General features: G+C 42.8%; 1 protein-coding gene across 3 annotated transcripts in view; it reads right to left on the bottom strand.

Moving 5' to 3' along the window:
- Positions 1–8,137, bottom strand: part of SLC7A2 (solute carrier family 7 member 2) — a 63,777-nt gene extending 55,640 nt beyond the window's left edge. For 2 of the 3 annotated variants that reach the window (XM_035112832.2, XM_035112833.2), the window contains exon 1: positions 7,994–8,137. The gene's annotated coding sequence lies outside the window, so the exon portion shown is untranslated. Of the gene's footprint in view, positions 1–7,883 lie in introns of all 3 variants that reach the window. The other variant, XM_060278837.1, reaches the window with a different exon arrangement.
- Between the last annotated feature and the right edge of the window lie 13,823 nt (positions 8,138–21,960).

Below are 21,960 nucleotides of genomic sequence, written 5' to 3'. Positions count from 1 at the left end.
CTAAGTTTTCATAAAATAAATATTGAAAACATCTTAAATAAGTTAAGTAACACCATGCCCCATGTTTAAATTGTACTCTTTGTCAAATACAAAAAGTACACAAATTTGATACACTAGCACCCAGATTAAAACCTTGATTTTTCAGCATCTCATCTTTACCTGAAAAAATTAATGTTTAATATAAAAATGGTTTTTATACCCTTTTAAACATGAACAAGGTACTAATTAGAATGAATGTTTTTTATTCTACTTACAGTAGGAAAACTGGTGAACAGTCTCAGAAACCATTATGGTAAGGATTTTATATCACAAGTGCAAAGTCCAACGTGTCACAAAGTTTTGGTACTAGATGACCCATGAAAAATCCTGATAAAATCCAGCAGAGGATGATTTTGGACATCTGTCAAGAGATTCTGAAAAAGATTTCCTATACCCAAAACTCAGAGAGGACCAAATTAATTGTGCAGGCTTACACTCCTGTCACTCCAGGAAGTTTAAAGGTTGTCTGGTGCAATTTGACTATCAAGCCTTCTAGGTTTTCATTACTCTGGTATTTTGTTATTTAACCATCCTTGATATTTTACACTCCATATACAAACAATGCCCACATCTGCATGCAACCCTAAGCCATAGTCAAAGTCAGTAAGCAGACAACAAACTATGACTTATTTTTGTTAAAAAACCATACTTAAGCACTGCACTGTATTCAGACGCAACACTAAGCCATGGCTTATTAACTACAGTAATGTTCATTTAAACCAGGGGTAGGCAACCTAAGACCCAGGGGCCAGATGTGGCCCAACTGCCTTCTCAATCCAGCCCGCAGATGGTCCAGGAATCAGCGTGTTTTTACATGAGTAGAATGTGTCCTTTTATTTAAAATGCATCTCTGGGTTATTTGTGGGACATAGGAATTCGTTCATTTCTCCCCCCCAAAATACAGTCCGGTCCACCACATGGTCTGAGGAATGGTGGACTGGCCCATGGCTGGAAAAGGTTGCTGACCCCTGAATTTTAAACCATTGTTCAAACTAGGTATATAAAGTTCAAACCAGGTCAAAAAAGAGTGCATAAAATTGCTGTTTGATTCTGTCACATCTTCTTGTTGGCATCCGTCTGTCTCAGGAGACTATGGAAGAGTGCACTTTCAAAGTTAAAATCAAACTGCTAGAGAGTTACAGTGCCTGCTGTAGCTGTAGAGAATGATATGGGAAAGACATGTTTTTTATTGCAGGTAGGGCAGATGAAGGCATCCACAATGGCTACCCCTAGTTTACTACTAGCACTTCACCATGATTGAAGTAGGCTCTTTGGATCCCAGCCATTATTCCTAAGTCTTGTTAAAGTTCTAAATACAGTGGTACCTCGGTTTATGAACACAATTGGTTCCGGAAGTCTGTTCATAAACTGAAACGTTCATAAACTGAAGCGAACTTTCCCATTGAAAGTAATGGAAAGTGGATTAATCTGTTCCAGACGGGTCCGCGGAGTACTCAACCTGAAGCGTACTTAACCCGAAGCATGGGTGTAATTGGTAAACTGAAGCGTTCATAAACTGAAGTGAACTTTCCCATTGAAAGTAATGGAAAGTGAATTAATCTGTTCCAGATGGGTCTGCAGCGTTTGAAAACCGAAAATTCGTAAACCGAGGTGTTCATAAACCGAGGTTCCACTGTATATAGAAGGGAACAGCAGCGTGGTTGGAACTGTCCAGCTTAACTAGAGAGACTGCTGTTGTGGTAATCGAAGCTAAAAGCAATAGTGACATACTAGAAAAGTGACTTTCTTGCTCACACAGATGAAACTTTAATCAATTATGGTTGAAAAAATATAAAATATAATACTGGAGACTATCAAAGCAACTCAGAATACCTTCTATGCCAGTTGTATTGAAATTACACCAAAACAATGCACTAAGAGCAGCAAGAACCTCCAATTTTCATGCCATGCTTTCTCACCAGTCCACAACACTCCAGAAAGGTCCCACTAGCTACAAGGGATAATGGGAAATTATCAGATATGATTTTCAAATCTGATTTAATTAGGTGGGAGACACATAACAAAAGGAAGCAAGTATGAAGCCTTGGTTTTCAGCAGGTTAATTCTGCATCACTCATCCGTGGACAAGAAAGTGCATCGTCAACAGTAATTTAATGCAAGTTTTGTTCTTCTTTTGTATGGTTCACTGAACTAAGTGCAACCCCATCTGTCACTACATAGGGTAATAAAAACAGGCAAACTGATAGAAATCTCACTTCAACATTGCTGAAATCATGTTCTTCAGCGCCTAAATAAACAACCATACACCATAGTTCTAAAGCGAGTTCTATATCTAGATTTCAGATGTTCATCAAGAAAAATAAAACTATATAAAACTAACATTTATCCAAATTATATTTACACTTAGAATTGTTTTTATGAGAAATAAAAATATATAATTATATACTGAATAGTATGGTCTCAAAAGTTTCAGTTTCAACAACTTCACCTGTCCCAGGTAAAGGTAAAGGTACCCCTGACCATTAGGTCCAGTCGTGACCGCCTCTGGGGTGGCGCGCTCATCTCGCATTATTGGCCGAGGGAGCCGGCGTACAGCTTCCAGGTCATGTGGCCAGCATGACTAAGCCGCTTCTGGCAAACCAGAGCAGCACATGGAAACGCCGTTTACCTTCCCGCTGTAGCGGTTCCTATTTATCTACTTGCATTTTGACGTGCTTTCGAACTGCTAGGTTGGCAGGAGCTGGGACCAAGCAACGGGAGCTCACCCCGTCACAGGGATTCGAACCACCGACCTTCTGATCAGCAAGCCCTAGGCTCAGTGGTTTAACCACAACACCACCTGTGTCCCTAATATACTGAATAGTATGGTCTCAAAAGTTTCAGTTTCAACAACTTCACCTGTCCCAGACCAGGTGTGAATCCAAGAGAACAAAATGACACAGCTCTGCTTTACATTCTAAACCAAGAAACCTCACTTTGTGTCTTGATTTTGAGATATTGAATCACAATCAGTAAAAACACCCTTCACACTTTCTTGCTACTTGCTTCTACAGAATTGCTCAGGGTCAGATGACAAAACACACCATAGGAGTGTTCTTGGAATACATTTTACAAAAGGATTCCTCTTTGCAGGAATATACAAAACAATCCCTATCCCAAGTTGTGCAGTGTTTCGCTCTGTTCATACGTTATGTGTTAACTATGGCTTGATGCTATCTTTTAATGAGGCTCCATTCTTTCCAGGTGCAAAACAATGGCAAAAGAACAGGGGGTAATGTTTTGTGAAGTGTTATTATCAGTTGACAGCACCCATGTCACATGTGAAATCTCTACAAGTTAACCACAGCTAACTTCTATTGAAATCAATGTGACTTAAGTTTACCATTATTCAAGTCCCCTTCCATTGCTTTCAAATTCAACTTAGCTGCAGCCAATCTTCGTGCAATATTCATTATTAGGCTGCATACAAAATACTGCCATTCTGAAAGAAGAGCCTTGAAGCCAGCAACCATTAAACCTGCAGGGTCTGTAGGCATGGTACATTCCATGTTAGGTATTCCTTTCCCTACAGGGGCTTAACAGCTCAAGGGGCAGTGCTCCAGCAGCATCCAGTGCATCAATTGCATTATGCTGTTCCCATTAAAATATGTACAGGAATATGATTTGAACTAAAAAAAAATCCATTTACATTTTTTCCTTAATAAAATGTTCCCTGTGATTAATATTTCTTTAACAAAAAGAGATGGGTGGGCCTCTGTTGTATCTGGTACTTTCATGTTATTGCGGCTGCTCTTATTAGATGTTTTACACATCTGCCAGGCATCTCCAGAAGATGCAGAGGTGGGCAAAAGATAGATCAGGATCTGCTGGTAGAATTCTGTGGTAGATCACTGGGTGATTTCCAGTAGATCAAGAAAGATGCATGATTCACAACTGGGTAACAACAGGTACAAAATTAGTCTCCTTCCCTCCCTCAAAAAATTATACAGTACTGGTGAAATTAAGAAAACATAGTGGTGAGGAACTGGACTGGATTGGAAGCCTTGCAAGTTATGTTTGGGTATTCAAAATAAATTCTTGGGCTCAGTATTCTACCTATATGTCTTTTGCACCAAGCTCTGGTTGGTGGATCTTGGTGGACCTCTAATAATTACACCTGAAGTCTGCCTATCCCCGTCTTAACTTTGCCAAGTGTAAGAGATAAATTTAAAAATATAAGAATATTTGACAAACACGGTTGCCAACTTTTTCCTTACAAGGTTCATATGTGTTAATAGCTATGCAACAAGCTGAAATGTATACAATGAAGCATTTTGTCCAACATGCATATGCAGTCAAGGGAAAGCTTCACCTGTTGAATTTCTACTTGTGATGCAGCTGTTTAAGCACCACAATTCTGCCCGAAATAAAGTTGGCAACCTTCCTCAAAAGCAAGTAGCACCAGAATTGGTTTCCAAGTGCTCATTAATTTTAACCAAAGCAACAGGGTATACAACTCAGTAAAATCAATGGCATGACTCCCATATACTCTTAACAGATATGGAATACATCCACTGTAAGCATCTTGCATAACATGGTTAAGGAACTTTTAACTACTGCAACATTTTCAGATATTTTGGTTTTTTCATCACAATGGGGTGATAAGAGAAAAGCCCAATTCCATTATCAGTTTGTTTAACTAGACAGAAACACTATTGTCGCCAGTCCTGAAAGATGCAAAGCACTTTCTCCTGGCCTGTAAATACGATACCGTACTTACCTAAAAAACAAAATGTGCAAAGAGGCCCTGCTAGGAGTGAATGCTTGCCTTTTTCAGCCCACGGTTTCCACTGAATACAAGCTGTTGAAGAAAGCTGCACCAGCTGCTTGCTTTGTTGAAGCACAGCCAATTTAGCACAGCTTTCAGATTCTGCTCAAAATTTCTTGTCAACTGACCCAAAAGTGCAAACGTAGGAAAGAAGGGCCCCAGCAGGGGTATACGACACTGACTTGTGGCCTGAAGAAATGTTCTTTGGGTACATAAGTGGTCATTATTTAACACCCTACTGCTTGCTGCAGAAATAAAGCAAAACGCAACACATGTAAACAAACACACACATGCACAAAGTGGGCGTTAGTTATGCGCATGCTAATTACACTACTCTGTTCACTTCATGTGAGCGTTAAAATGCATGTTGCAGTATAAATAATAGAATATGATGGCGCAAGGTTTGATGCAAGGGCTACATTATGCTGCAGAACTGATCCATTTGTTTGCCCTCCCGCAGAAGAAGAGAAGACTGAGCACTGAAAACACAGGAAAGATCTTATCTCCGAAAATCTTTCAATAGAGGACAGCCGTTTCTGTGTAGACACTGCGTAGTAGCTCCACAACAAGGGCAGGTAATGAAGCACTGTCAGGGGCTGTTACCGTCCTATTTGAATTGTTTTCCTTACTATTATTCTTCCTTTCAGCAACCTAGCAGGGCAGACATAGCCTCAGCTTTCTCCCATCTAAGGTTGCATCTACATAGCACAAGATGAAGTTGTGCCAAACCGAGAGCAGCTCTATGCCAATTGCGCAATGTCAGAAGGCATTTCTAAGTTTGGGAAGATGGACAACCAAGAGACCGCCGTCAAATATTCCATGAAGTCAAAGAGCACCCTTGTATAGTCCTAAACTGTTGTGGATCTCTAATGATCTAGAGCAGACCATGCACAGTTCATCATTGCCTGTCAAGGAATAAATTATACTAGAGCATTACTAGAAATTGTGAATAACACAGGACTGCCACACTAAATGGCAGCCCTGTATCAAATTCTCCTTGCAGTGTGTAACAATGGACACATGTGACATATCAGATCTCATTGTTAGTTTTCCCTTACATACGCACCACAGCAGAAACAAAGGATGTGTTTGCAACCAAGGGCGGCAAACACACACACAGTACAATGTCAAGTGTTTTCATTCCTGCGTATTATGGGGTTTTCGTTTTTAGCACAAGTCCCCCTTTCTTCATCCAATTTCACCTTCAGACATGGCCTAGGTCAGCTTGAGTTTCATGCTTGAAGCCTGAAAGGATTTCCACTCATTTTCACAAGCCGTGCAGCTTATCTGGTCTGGGGATAAATCAGGGCTCCCTAAGTTTTTGGTGGCCAAATCCATGCTTGCCAAAGACCCACCACCACACTGAGCTTCAGAGGCATAACAGAGTACCTCCAAGGACCAGTGCAATTTGGAGATCCTGCAATTTGGAGATCCTGAAAGTAGCGCAGCAGGTTTTGACGATGGCATATGAGCTCTTACAACAATGCTGGCAGGGGGGGGGGGGAGTTTCAGCCACCTTTAAATCACACTTTCAGTTAAAGCTGGATGTTTTGGTGCTTTACCTTGCCCAGCTGAGGCAAAGCCTGAGAGGTTTAATTTTGCAGTGTGTACGGCAGTGCATTCCTGCCACAGTCTTTGCATGAATGGCACATACTGTCGTGAGGTAAAACTATAAATATACATTGCTACCAGCCTGAACCAGCTCAACCCAGAAAATGTGACAGAATCAGCCCCCCACCCCACCCCAAGCTGTCCTTTACAACATCAATAACACTAACCAGGGATAGCAAACATAAACAACCAGGGAAAGGAAAAAGAGAGAGAACAAGGGAGCTTGCTAGCACATTTTTAGTTTGCATCCTACTAACATACATCTTCCTTTTTGGGCTCCCAGAAGCCCCGATTCAGGTTTCAAGCCACTTTGTCTGGAGTACTCTAGTCTAGGGGCCCCACTGCAGCTTCTTCCGAGACAAGTGGCTTAGGAACACGCACCCAGGTAGTAAGTGCTTCAAAATCAGTAGAAAGTGCAATCGATATGAACGTTTGCAAAAGGAGAAGGTACTACGTACTACTAAGGTCACCACCTTTCCTCCTGGCAAGATTCCTGAATCTTCTGCAAGCGTCAGGGTGGCAGAGACTCAACAAGCAAGCGCAAAATTTCACTGGCGGGAGAAGAGGCCCTCAGTGAAGTTCGCCTGTCCTGCGGCTATTAATGGCACAGGGGTTGCTCTGAACTGGGGGCGGGGCGAGGAGCGTGTGTGTTATCCTTGCAGGCATCTCTCTCCCACACACAACAGTCCAGCATAGACAGCTCAGTTGGTCAAAGCAGGCATAGACAAACTCGGCCCTCCAGGTGTTTGGGGACTTCAGCTCCGATCATCCCTGACCACTGGTCCTGTTAGCTAGGGACGGTGGGAGTTGTAGTCCCAAAACAATTGGAGGGCCGAGTTTGCCTATGCCTGGGTTAGAGCATGGTGCTGACAACACCCAGCTTACAGGTTCGGTCCCTGTATGGGACGGCTGCAAATTCTTCCCGGCTAGATGGTCCTCGGGGGTCCCTTCCGACTCTACAATACTAGAATTCTAATGGACCAACACTGGGATAGAGCATAGTGCTGACAATGCCCAGGTCGCAGGTTTGATACCCGTATGGGGAAGCTGCAAATTCATCCCAGCATGGCAGTGGGTTGGGCTAGATGGTCCTTGGGGTCCCTTCCAACTCTACCATTCTATTACGGCAGAATGCGATAATTAAGGAAACTTCGCAAAGCTGCCCACATGCCCGAAGTGGCAGCTAATGCACACACGCCCGACACGGCGGCGGCGTCGACACCACCCACCCTTCCATATCGCGACTTCTGCAGGGGCAGCGATGTTGCCTAGAAAGCGTCGCGCGCCTAAAAGGAGATCCTCCCGTCCCCTCGCGAGGAAAAGTAACCCATTCCCACGTGCACTGGCCAAACAAACGCGCGGCTTGCAAAAGCCACACATACACACACCCTTGACGGGAACCCCCCCCCCCCCAAAAAAAAACCCAGCAACTCGCTTCACAATCTGCTGGCCGTGTGAAGCACACCTCACAACAGCTCCAGCTTCCCGCCAGTTCCAGAAAAGACGCCCATAGAAGGAGGCGGTAGCGGGGGAAGGAAGAGGACCGAGAGGGCGGGGAAGGGGACTTCCACTCACTGGAGCCGGGCGGCCAAAGGAAGAAGACGGCGAGCGGGAGGGCGAAGTCTCTGGAGAGGAGCCTGTTGCTCGCTTGCTGCTTCCCGACAAGCCGCCTCGCGCGCGGGAGTTTCCCTCAGAAATAGCCCCCCCCGGTACCCCGCGGCCAGCCCCCTCCCCACTTAGAACGACCGAAGCCCCGCCCCTCCCCAACGCCTCCCTCGCTTTCTCCGGGGAGCCCGGTCTGCGCGCGGGCCCGCCCAGCTCTCCCAGCCAATGGCTGGAGGAGGAGGTGGAGGAGGCGGCGGCTGTGGGTAGCCCTTCGTCGCTGCTTGCAGACCTCTGGAGGCTGGGAAGCGGGCGGCAGGCAGCCAAGGTGCCGTCGGAGGGATGCGCCGTGCATTTCTTCCCCATGCATTTCTTTGGGGAGGGGCGCTTTGGAGCCCGCACGCGTCATGCGCGCACGTCGGGAGGAAAAAAGCAGGGGGACGGATGGATGGACACACAATTAAAATGAATTGACTTGTTGAAGGCCTGGAGATTAATAGCGTTGGATCAGTCCTGTGGACATCTTGCTTGAAGCTGCACTGAAGGTGCAAAGGCTGGGTCTGCGCGGTTGCGACCCAGGTGCGCGATTAGATGCTGCAGATCTCACCGTATCTCCTCAGAAGGAAGTCCTATCAGTGCCGGATTTATGTATAAGCTAAACAAGCTATAACTTAGGGTCCCACTCTCTTGGCCCCCAAAATTTTAAAGAAAAAAAACCCTGGATGTAAATTTCCAAAATATAAGAAAAAAACAATTTAAAGCTTAATAATGATTTCACTATTCATATACTTCTTCTTAATTGTATTTTACTATTAATATACTTCTTAATTGTATTTTGAACCCTGGGCTCCCAGGTCATAGTCTGGCATTCTAACCACTATACCACACATCCCTCCAGAATGGCTGAATTTCTGCTTATCTGGTTATTTTACTCAAAACAAAATAAAAAAATCCTTCCAGTAGCACCTTAGAGACCAACTAAGTTTGTCATAGGTATGAGCTTTCGTGTGCATGCACACTTCTTCAGTATCTGACTGCGTCAGACCAACACGGCTACCTACCTGACTAACTGGTTATTTTACTGTAAGGTGAATCAGAGACTGGCCCTATTTAAAAATGAAAACTCGATTACAAACAAGTTTCTATGCAGTACCTGTATTTCTTTTCACCCTTATATACGATACAGTGCTATTTGTATGGAGGGGGGGAAGCCTTAAGGAGAGAAGAAGGGCTACATGTTAGAATGTTTGCAAGATTGAGCAACCTTGCAAAGGTGCATCCAGTTTTGTGGGGAAACCAGCTTAATTATGCAGCTGCTTGGAGAGCTTTAACTCAGGCATTTGTCAGGCTTCATTCACTACAAAACCCAAAATCTGGGATCCCTTCGAAATGGGTGCCAAAGTTTTGAAGTTGTTTTGCAGCACTTTGCAGTGACAACCCCGTGTTTTGCAGTGCCCCACAAATGGAGTAATTGATACAGCAATCCTGGGTTCATAGCTAATGCCCCAAAACGGAACATTATCCGATTCACTCTAAAATGGTGAAAAACTTTGGCAAAAAGTTTTGCAGCGTTTTGGTTACCCTTTGACCCCAGGTATGAGTGGCTATTATTGCTCCATTTGTGGGACATTGCAAAATGTGAGGGTTTCGCTGCAAAATGCGGCAAAATCTTTGCCAAAGTTTGATGCCACTTTGGAGTGAATGCTGGATTTTTGCTGCAAAACTCTGCAAAACAACTGCAAATTTTGGCAGCAGCTTCAAGAGAATTCCAGATTTTGGGGTTCATAGTTAATGAAGTCCATTTGTCCCCCAGTCTGCCACATACTCTATATCTGTGCATAGAAGGGTTAGCTAAAAACACACTGTCAGATCTAATTGGTCTAAAAAGCACTGCTCTAACATACTTCAAAGGGTCCTTTTGACTGTGCACAGCAAGGATTACAGTGCTTACCCTTTCAGTTAAAATTCTTTTTGTCACGAAAGATCAGGCACTAGAAGCTCTCAGGTTTAGCCTAGACCGATTTTATCCATACTATTATAATCCCTTTGATAAATGTTATACTGCATATTGAAATCCTTTGATGTACTTCAGAGTTAACATGAGGTTTCTTTCTCATGCATTCTATGCAGCACCCAACTGTTAAAACAAAATATGCCGTGTTACTCTGCCTAAATATTTGTATTCCTTCAAATGACTTGTAATCCTGTCACTAACCTCTGCCCACATTTCCCCTTGATTTCAGTCTGTAATGATAAACATACAGTTGCCAGCAGACAGTCTGATTGGTTTACCCATCCAAACAAGAATGCAGGAAAACCGTTTTGCTGGTAAGAAAATATATGATTTACCTTTCATTAGTCAGTCCGCAGACCCTCTCTTATACCCCATACACCCCATCGCTGCAGTACCCTATTTCTCCATCCCATTTGAATCTCCCTGCTAAAGTGGTCATCAGTACTTTTTGACCGTGAGATAGTATGTGCAGTTCCTAACATCACTATGCTATTTGAACTCTAGACTTTGTCCTTCACGCTAACAGCCAAGAAGAGGGAGGGGGGGTTCCACTCATTTGCTTTCTAGGACGGACCCACTTCCTTTGTTACCTTAATGATCCATATGTAGGGGCCATTACCAAGAAACTTGCATGGCTATTTCAGCAATTGAATCCTAGTTGGATCCAGGAATTGTAAGGGACAGCCTACTCCCCCCTGCCAAACTCAAAACACTACAAATCATGCCAGTGCACCGCAGGTGAGGGTAACTGAGGTTGAGAATTGGTGGCTTGCTTAAGGCCATGCAGTGAGTTCATGGTACCTCTCTCTGTCTCCTAGACATTGCACAACATAAGCTAATTTGTGGTGATATGTTGAACCGGAATGACGCAGCGGATAACCAGGGAAAACATCCCTCTGCAGGGTAAAGTGTGTCTAACACCAGCAGGCTGCTTCTGTTTAGCTGGGCCTCCTCCACCCCCTTCTCCACCCCTTGAGGGAAATGTTATTCAGAATCAATAATGTCTGCAAGGAGAAAATAATGTCAACCAGTACATCTCTTTTGGATAAGAAGGCAATGCCCTTTGGGGCATGCTACAAATTTATTTGGCAGGACAACAAGAGCAATTTTAAACTGGGCTGACTGAATCATAGCGACCCACTAGATAAATACAAGATTTTATTATCCAGGACAGTGTGTCCTTTAACCTTTTCTGAATATGCACACACATATTGTGGCAAAACAACAACAACCCTGAACAGAGACAAAAACCAAGTAGTGTGAAATAAATTATTTGTGAAAAGATCTGCTTATGGATTCAATGCGGTTGTTTCGAAAAACCAAATAAGCACATAAAATAAATTGTTGTAGCTGCAACTTATCTCCATGTACTTTGAAGCAGTTCTGCTGTTTCTGCTAGGATTACTCATGAGTAAGCAGGTTTCAGATTGCAAGCTGTGGAAGGCAAAATCAGTTTGCACTAGATTTTATAAATGTCACCTATGACTGCTACCTCCGGTCTATACAGACTTGGGTATGCAACAGGAGTTATTTCTATGTAAACATGCATAGACCTAGACTGTAAATATCACAAGCCATTGAAACTAATTATAAGACATTAACAAATGTGTATATTTGCCATTAATAATCAAGGGTAGTAGTCAACTGAGTTTTACTTAGAGTAGACCCATTGAAATTAATGAGTGTAACTTACTTATGTTTATTACTTTCACTGGACTTGCTGTCAGTAAAACTTAGTTGTAGACCACTCTAATAATTTTCCCACAGTATCAAGTGTTGGTGTACTGTATATGAAATTTGGATCCCTCACCTGAGCCCACCCTGACGTATATGTTTGTTTGTTTTCCTATTCAAAATGTGCAAACCATTCCTTCCCAGAGAAAGAGAACAAGAGATGCATTGCATGGTTTATTGCAGATAGGCTTGCAGTACACTGCGTGTTTTGCAATTTAAAGTACCCCTGGGAATGAAAAAAGGAGGTTTATGAGGGGGGTAGGGTAACAGGAAAGGTGCAATCATCTTCTCGCCAGAGACAGAGCAAACAACAGTAGCAGCACATGTGTAGCACATTGAGCAATTAGGTATTTTTAAACATAGCTCGATGCAATGTCATTGCCAATGAAGCTGCACAGACCCACCTAGGTAGAAGGTATAATTTTGTATATTTGTGGGTTTCAATAAATGGCTTTGTTGCTGCATCTGCTTCCTACATTCAAACTCTGCTAGCTTTCTGCTGGTTTAAAACAGTGTTTAAGCAGGAGCTTTTCATTTGATCCAAATAGCAATGCTGTCTGAATGAATGCATCTGTGTAGAGGGCAAATGTGGGCTGAGATGATGAAGCAAGAAGTGATGATAGGTCGAAAACAGATGATGATGTACTAATATTTGCCCTCTCTCCCGCAATAGTTTAGTTTAGTCTCCCTCAATCTTGTGCCCATCAGATATTTTAGCTGTGCTGGCTAGGGCTGATGAAAGCTGTAGTCTGGAGCAAATGAAGGACTTCAGATTGGAGATGGCTGGTCTAAAACATGAGGTTAGATCTCATGCTTTCACCTGAGTGTTTCTCTTGTCTAAATGAGTCATTTGAATCCATCTCTTCTTCAACTTCTCTCCATTTGTGGCACTATATGGCCTGGATTGCCTAGGTTGGTTGGTTGGCACCTTGTATGCCTCCTTCCAGCAAGCCCTGCAGACCAGCTGGTGCCAAATGTATTATTCTGCTTTCCTTTGGAACACATCAGTGAGGCTGGGGCTGGTGGCGGCGGGTCTTGTCGTTTGGGCAGCCCAGGACCTCCATACTAGCACCCCAGCACTTTGTCACTGCTAACACAGCGGTTTGACTTCACCTGCAGAGATGCACTCCATTGTCTCTCAAGACAGATGGATGCCAACAACAACTGTTATCCTTGCCAAAAAGATTGGCCACCATTGTTCTATTTAACTTATTGATTCTTTACATTCAACCACATTGTTATCATTGTTTATTTTTGTTGTTGCTGTTGTTGCTATTAGTATTCTATGTGTATGTATATTAGATAGGTTGCCTTAAAAAAAAAGATGGAGGCGCACATAGATACAGAGGCCATCTTTGCAGAATCTTCCCATCTCTCCCATCTTGTACCTCTTATCTTTGGTGGGAAATTAATATGACAGTCATTGTCCTTGTCAAACATTTCTCCCAGCTGACAATTGAGCACATCTGTGTTAGAGAAGTCCTGAGGGATTAGCAAGATCAGATCAGGACAGTTTTGTTGTTGTTGGGCTTTTGGGTTTTGTTTTTTTTTTGTTTTTTTACTATTGCAAAGAAAAGCTGATATTTGAACGAGCGATTCCCACAGGAAAATATACCCATATCAGTTGTGAAGGCCAAGGAGCCTTGGTGCCCTTAGAGAAGAGTGTATAAATATATAGTTTAATGCTCTTTTCAAACAAAGTTTGACATTTGTTAAGAATATTGGGAAGCAAGTTGGCCAAGTCCCGAAGGTCTATCCCAGCCAACAGAAGGTCAGAGTGAGAAACTCGCTGCACTAAAAATGAAGAACATGTTCTTTAAGAATTATCCCCAAGGCAAGTCATCTGAATGCTGAAGGTTTCTAATGGCAATGGGAAAATGGTAACAACAGTTATTAAGATATATAATCAATCTGACCGGCCTGGCCAGGACACCTTTCCTTTTATATCTTGCATGTTCATTGCAGTATCTGGGCTTGATGAGGCATGTGACCCGTCCTGAGGAATCACACACCTCCTTCCCAAGCTAGTGAGCCCCACCTGGGATGTGGGTCCTTGCCTGCCTTAGCCTCCTAGAGCATACCTCCCACAATCCTGCAATCAGAATAATTCAACCAAAATAACCAAAATCAATGAGGTCCATGCTGTGAAGTGAATTGATGGGGGGAATTCAACTCTCCCATCTTCTGCGCCAGCTGCCAGCCACATGCTGTGATCATGCCTCAAGGTAAGATTGCCATATTTTGAAGAGCAAAAGAGCAGACACGTTTACTATTTTTACAATCTTAAATTGAGTGTGATCTTCCTCCTCCCTTCCCTGCCTCATTATGTTATTATTTATTTCCCCCAAAAGAAGTATTTCCTTCCTCTTTTCTTTAAAACCATTGTTTAAGTTATTGGCTTTCCCAGAGTTTTTGTGGTGATGCAGCAGCTGTACCATCCCAGAGATGGTAAATTCAGCAACAATGATGTCCATATTGGTGGAGAAATTACTTGGGAAGGGTAATGTGCATATTTCATGCTAGATTCAGCCTTGGTCTTTCACTGATGCTTCTGCTGTTGTTTTGAGTTTGTTTTACTTTATTGTTTTAAATGTAGATAATACAAACACAGGTAATATACAATATATCATTATTATTTTCATGTTGCAAATAAAATCTAAGGGCTAACTTTTACAGGGCATCTAAGGGCTAACTTTTACAGGGCAAGTAACAGAAATAGGATATAGAGAGTATAAATTGTATAAATTGTGTCCAAACACTGTCTTTTTCTCTTTTACAGGTACTGTAAGTGGATTGCATTCAGTTCCCTTAGCTTAGAACAACGTCCCAAAAAGCCAAGAAAGTTAACAAAGTAGAGTTCAAACAAAGTTGGCTTCTCTGTCCTACTTAGAATGCAGAGGGCAGATGATAGCATACTGTATATATATTATTATGAAAGCTGCCTGAGAAGGTGAACTGACTTGTGATTTTGCTGCTGTTATTAGGGACTAGAATATTATCACAATGATATATCTGAAGAGAGGAATACATAGATTTATCTCCAGTATTTCTGTTGCAAATGTAAATGAAGCCAACTTTTCGATAACAAATACTGTATATGTTATTTTAGATAAATCCTGGAATCCTGAAGTGGTCTGAGCAACATTACATTTTGTGGGGAATGACCCACAGGAATGTCTTTGTGGGGTTTGGAAGGCAAAGCTTCAAAGAACAATAAAAATTCAAGAACTGTGAGAACTGCTTAGGGTGAAGACCCTCATACAACCATCTAATACAACCATCTCAATACACTAAGTATAGTTTTTCAGGGCTGTTGATCAAAGTCATGTATGTGTCTTCCTGCCTGTGGTGAGCTATGGTAACTCATGTGGAAAAGAAGGCTACTTTTAGTCCTGAAGTCTGTGTCCAGACAGCAATAGTGGAGGTGTTATGCCTCTGGTTGCCAGTTGCAGAGAAACATGAGCAGGATACTGCCATTGCTATTTACAAGGACTGTAGCTCATTGGCAGACCACCTGGTTTCCAAACAGAAGGTCCCAGGTTGAGTCCCTGACATCTCCAGATAGGGCTGAGACTTTTGCCTGAAACTCTTAAGAACTTTTGCCAGTTAGTGTAGACCAGGCATCCCCAAACTGCGGCCCTCCAGATGTTTTGGCCTACAACTCCCATGATCCCTAGCTAACAGGACCAGTGGTGAGGGATGATGGGAATTGTAGTCCAAAACATCTGGAGGGCCGAAGTTTGGGGATGCCTGGTGTAGACCAGGGTTTCTCCCAGACTTGAGTCTCCAGCTGTTTTTGCACTGCAGTTCCCATCATCCTTAACCACTTGTCCTGCTAGCTAAGGATGCTGTGTGTTGTAGTCCAAAAACAGCTGGAGACCTAAGTTTGGGAAACCTGGTGTAGACAATGCTGAGCAAGATGGACCCAATGGTCTGTCTCAGAATAAGATAGCTTCCTATTGTGCTCAGGTCCTGCTTATGGAGGAAGTATTATCATTGTTCAATTGCACATACTTCCTGAGTTTCAACTCTTATAATAAATGGGTTTTTTCCCCCTTCCAATTATAAACCAGCAAGAATGTTCAGGCAAAAATACTTAGAAGTTAAAAATAAATAAATTCCACAGCTTTCTCGCTAATCTTTTCTGTCATGGAAGTTGGCAGGCCAAACAGCACATCACAGGGGAAGAAATGTGTCATGTCACAATGTTTCATTAAAAGTACATGGGAAAACCCTTCATACAGAGTCAGGATAAAAATAGGAAGCCTTTGAGTTGGAGTGCATGCTTGTATAATTTTAACTCATAACTAATTCTTGCTTTGTGTTGCCCTCTTTACTTCTGAGTGATACTGGGTAAAATAACTCTTGGAGTGTTGCACACATGTGATATGATACATGTGCGTTCCATGTGCCTATGTATGTGGAATACATACATCTCTTGGGCAACACACATACACATGTCTTAGTTTCCCACAAATATGTGAAACTTCACTTTCAGTGTTGTCTTCTTGGAAACATCCAGTTACGAGCCCCAATATGGTTTCTCTCATAACCTTTCTTCTGCAAGGAACTCTGTGTATGCTCCGATACCTGACTGCTCAAGCAGGGATCTGTCTCAAGCAATGGCCTCGGCGGTACAGTGTTTCTGACCCAAAGTGAAACTTCAGGTTTGGACAAACAGAGCAAGATGAGATAAAGGTCTGAGGTGAGGCTTGGCACCCTGGACAGCTCCAGGCAGTGATCAGCTTAGCAACTCAAGAAGAGCAAAGCTTGAATGTTGTTTCGGGAGAGGTCAACGGCAGACTGAGCCTTAAATAGCTGGTACAGGTCTAGCTCCGCCTTCCATGGGAGCAACCTCGTCCATTAAAGGGGCCCAACCCGCTTTAGCAGCTGAGTCAAACAGAGCAGGGGAGATTATGGTTCTGAGGTGCGGGCTACTCCATATAACCTGTCACATCCCCCCAAAAGTTTGATCCCAGGATAATGACCTCTAACTCACTAAGTTAGATTCATTTCATTCATTCTTTCATTCATTTTATCTACTGATGTATTTTGATATTTTATCTTTTGTTGTATATTGCCCTGGGCTCCATTTGTAGGAAGGGTGATTGATAAATGTAATAAACAAACACTGATGTCTCCAGCAGTAAATTGCCAGAAACATGGCTGTGCTCAGAAAAAGGGATGAATCATATGTGCATACTTTGTTTTCCTCCCTTGATACAGGTTCCATCATTATTCAGGATGTGTGACAGGGACAGGGAGATCAAAACCACACTTGCACTAAAAGGTTTAAAGCAGTATCATACCACTTTAAGCAGCCATGGCTTCCCCCTAATAATCATGGGAATTGTAGTTTGTTAAAGGTGCTTAGAATTGCTGGGAGACCCCTATTCCCCTCAAAAAAGCTACAATTCCCAGAGTTCCTGGGAAGGATTGATTGGAAAAACACTCTGGGAATTGTAATTCTGTGACTGGAATAGGGGATCCCCTAACAACTCTCAACATCCTTGACAAACTACAGTTCCCAGGATTCCTTGGTGGGAGCCATGGCTGTTTAAAGTGGTAAGATACTGTTTGGAAATTATAGTCAGTGGTGGAGGAACCCTCTCCGGCACCCGGGACAGGACGCCAAGGGGCAGGGCAAACCGCCCAGTGGCGCATGCACAATGTCCGTACAGACTGCGTACGCATGGCATCTCATACGGACTGCACATGCACGGCAGCCTGTATGGTTGCTGTGTGAGAGGCAGCCCGTATGGACGGCACACGAGAGCGGCAGTCTGTACGGACGCCATGCGAATGGAGCCCATACTAACTGTGTGCATGCCCTCGGCCGCTCTACAGCTGGGGGAGGGTAGCGGGTCATCTTGTCACCCCCCTCCGAGTGGTGCCCGGGGCGGCCTGCCCCCTCCATACTCCCCTGAGTATAGTGCAGATGAGTTACAATTCACCATTTTTCAAATTTATTCTGCCAGGTACTCTTGATACCACTTTTCACTGATGAAATTGCACATCAAGACTGGTACGGAAGGAGATAAAACAGAAGTTTTAAACATCAAATTAGTCAAACTATAGGACATAAAGGGCTCTGCATTTCTGAAGGGATGTGAATTGTCTAAGCTGCATACCAGTGTTCTAAATTAGAAATAGTATTTGATAACACCTTTGGTTTGACATGTATTTTTCAGCACTTCATTTTCCTTCATAGCAAAGCCATGATGCTGTGAGGCATTGCTGCTCAGCAAATCTATGCTGGGAGTGAGCTTTGAACCTAGATAAATCTATCCTAATTTCAGTAGCCGTCTCCTTCCCACCATATCTCTGAAATTTTGGTTAACATTAAAGGAAAATGAATTGTATCTCTGCATTCAAACATGCAGGGAATGATTAGTTATGTGATTCCCCCCCCCCCAATCCATCTTAAACTTCCTCCTCTTCTTGGCTGAAGAAGTGGAATACTTTTGGGAGTAAAGATTGAAAATTTCTCACTTGTTCTGTGTAAGGTTCTCTCTTTCTTTTGCCTATGATCTTTGATTAATCAGCTGTATTCTTGGAAATCTCAAGTGCTTCTCTGTATTTAGAAGATTAACACTCCTTCATCAGCCCATTTGAGTAGATGTGGCTGACAGAACTTTTAAGAAGTTAGCATGGCGCTCTTAACACCAGCGGGTGATGCCAAGATAAGCAGTCCCAAACTGTCTAGGAGAATCACAAGGCTTGCCAGGGTCAGCCAAGAATTATTCTAACCCTCTTACAATGACAGTCAGTTTTAATTCCAAAAATGTGACATGTGGGGCCTGATTTTACCTCTTTCCCCCAGGGGTTTCTAAAATAATTCCATTTACTTAGGATTCCTGCCACTGAAGAAATTTTATTTCATTTTTAAATGTCCTGTTCATAATACTGTTACAAAAGCCCAGTGCCTGCCCCTCTCTCTGCCAAGCAGTGGCAAGAGCGTGAGGGGTAACAGGCACACATACAGGGTCTGTATCCCTTTGGATAATAGAAGACATGGCATAGACTGTCATGCTTTAAGAAATATGGTTTCTTCACCTATTTAAACCTTCAGTCTGCATGGAGGGAGTTCAGATCTTACAGCATGGCCCATAGCATTGCAGGCAACTTTTTATCCTTCCCTGCCAAGATGGATCTCAGCCTTACTTCCTCGCCTTCTGCCCAGAAGCCCCTGCTTCAACACTCCTTTTCCTGTCCCCTCAAATATATACCTCAGCAACCTTTGTGACATCTGACTCCCCAAGCCAAAGGATCCTTCTATGGCTCATCAAGACCTTTTTGTAATGCTAACAGGCCTGCTCTTCCCCCAGCCAGCCAGGCTGGTTGGCATAAGCCACCCCAGGAATTCCTTTGCAGCTTGCATTCTCCCTTCATACTACAAATAACCAAAATCCTATTATTTATTCATTTCTATAACCCTACTATTAACAATGGGTTGCCATCCATCCTGAATACAGAATTTGGCAGCAGCATCTGAGCGGAAATCGGTCATATGTCTGGAAAAATTTGGCAGCCCATGTTGGCAGTGCCTTTTCATTAAAATAGTTCAAAAACAGCAACAACTTTTGGCAAAACTAAAAAAAAAACTTTGCCCAAAAAACTTTTCTGTCCCGATTTTCACAGTTTGAAATATGGCAACCCTAGACAACATATTTTTTTATGTAGCTTTTCAATCTGCTTACATCTGGTGCCAGGTAAGCCTCCCCAGGGAGAGCATTCCACAAATGGGGAGCTACCACCGAAAAGGCCTGTTTTTGTGTTGCCACTCACTGGGATTCCTGGGAATGAGGCAGATGGAGAAAGGCTTGGTTGCAGGATCCGGTTCAATTCATATGGGGAGAAGCAGTCCTTGAGGTACTGGGGTCATGAGATGCCTAAGTCTTTATTGGTCAAAAACAGCACTCTAAATTGGGCCAGGAAACTAACTGATAGTCAATTAACTTCTTTAATACCAGTGTGGCATAGTGGTTAGAGTTTTGGACTAGGACCTGGAAGCCTGGGCTTCAAATCTCCACTCAGCCATGAAGCTCACTGGGTGACCCTGGACCAGTCACTGCCTCTATGGGCAATTTATTATTATTATTATTATTATTATTATTATTATTATTATTATTATTAGCTACCTCACAGTGCTGTTGTGGGAATTAAATGAGGGCAAGAACAATGTACACCACCTTGAGCTCCTTGTGGAAAAAGGTGGGTTATAAATGCAATAAGAAAGTAGATAAATACTGATAAATAGTTATCACTCTCTAGCACTTTGCCAATCATATTTAAAGTTGGGAAGGCTCTTTTTCTTTTTTACCCCATCCTTTATTCTAGAGCACAGGGTGGCAATCGATCATTAAAACGAATAATCTAAAATACGTCAGAAATAAATATTATTCCAGCATAATAAAATACCGCAGAACACGATTACAGAGTAATTTGCTAAAGGGGCACGTACACCTAGCATAAACAATTAAGAATCAATGATTGCCATAAAATTCCCATTTGCTCTGCAATCTTGTCAAATGCAACAATATTATTAATTTAGCCAAACATGATGACAGTTTTCTGTCACAGAGATAGGAACAGTTTTCCATTTCGGTGTCAGCTGGTTTCCTTCATTTCACTTTCTTTTTCTTTTAACCATGGTGAAAACAGCAATGAATAATTCTGAAAGTGCATGTTAAATGTTAAGCTAAACACTGTGTAGCAGAGTTAAAGGTTGTACGTTTTGAGAAAAACGGACCTACATGAAATGAAAAGGAAAAAAACTTACCTCGGGATCAATGTATCATGTGCCACTTCTAGATAGACCCAACTAGGGGAAAAGTTTTTGTACTCAAGTCAAGTGCACCATGACTAAAACACATCAAAGAAACGTGATCTACAAAGTCACATTTATTGGAAGCTCCTGAACTTGAGCCTGGAAACAGATCCAATAAAGCAAGCATATCAGTCATTTGACTCTTAGGCTAGTCGCTACCTTTCAGCTACATTACAGGACTGTTGTGGACAAAATGTGTGTGTGTGTGAGGAAACCATCTATGATGCCTTGAAGAAAGGGCAGGATAAACATATAAATAAATATTAGATCCACCTTATGGCCTTCATCTTAAAGAATGCCTACACCATAGCTGCCAAGTACCCTGTATTTCCCGGGAAGCCCCCGTTTTTACTAACCGTTTCCCATAGGTCTCCTGTTCCAGCTCCTCTCCCGTTAATTTCCCTTATTTTTGATCCTGTCGGTGGCCATTTTTCTGGTGCCGCTTTGCCCATCTATGGGCACCAGAAAATGGGCGGTGCCGGAAGTCGCGTCTATGCATGTCCGGAAGTGCATAGACGCAACTTCTGGTGTCGCTTTGCCCATCTATGGGCACCGGAAATGGCTGGCGCTGACACCGGAAGTTGCGTCTATGTGCCGGCCAGTTTTGGTGCCCATAGATGGGCAAAACGATCCCGGCGACACCGGAAGACATCGATCCCGGATTTCTCCGCCGGGTACTTGGCAGCTATGTAGGGCCTACACTAAAAATTTATAGTTAGTGTTCAACTAACTTTTACTCAGCAAAGGCCTACTGAAGTTACCGTAATGAACATGACTAAGTTAGGCCCATTCATTTAAATGGATCTACCGTACATTGAGTAACACTTAATTGACTACTGCTCCATATTAATTTTGCATTGATGGAACTGCCATAGCTTCCCAAGTAGTATCTTGAAAAAGTTCAGTTTGGTTAGAAGCTCTGAGAATTTTGTCAGAAATCCTTAGGCCTCCTCATAGAACCAATCCCCAGGGCTCCCTCAAAGGATAGATTAAGTCTCAGTTGTGTAATTATCTATCCATTATTTATTAAAATAGTTCAGGTTTGCCTTTCAGTCAAAGAGAGATTCCAGACTGTCACTATTTTTGGGTGGGAGTCAATCCTATCTTGGCAAATTCAGGCTGCACAATTACAGCTGATTTGTAACTCAGACCTGCTTCCCCTAAAAGATCAGATTCCTTCCGATAAGGAAAGTGATGCAAAAATGCACTGGAAAGTGTGGGACAATGCTTGCTAGATACATCTGTTTATTCAGAATTGAGTCCTGCTGTGTTCTGTGGGGCTAATTATTCCTTATGAAATGTGTTTAGGACTGCAGCCTCAGTCTGCAACAACAGCAAAATCAATTTTCATTAAATGCTAGA

The sequence above is a fragment of the Zootoca vivipara genome, chromosome 9 (assembly GCF_963506605.1).
Source record: "Zootoca vivipara chromosome 9, rZooViv1.1, whole genome shotgun sequence".
Classification (NCBI taxonomy): Eukaryota; Metazoa; Chordata; class Lepidosauria; order Squamata; family Lacertidae; genus Zootoca; species Zootoca vivipara.
The sequence above is the reverse complement of the archived record's forward strand: the minus strand, read 5'-3'. Positions and strand labels throughout refer to the sequence as shown.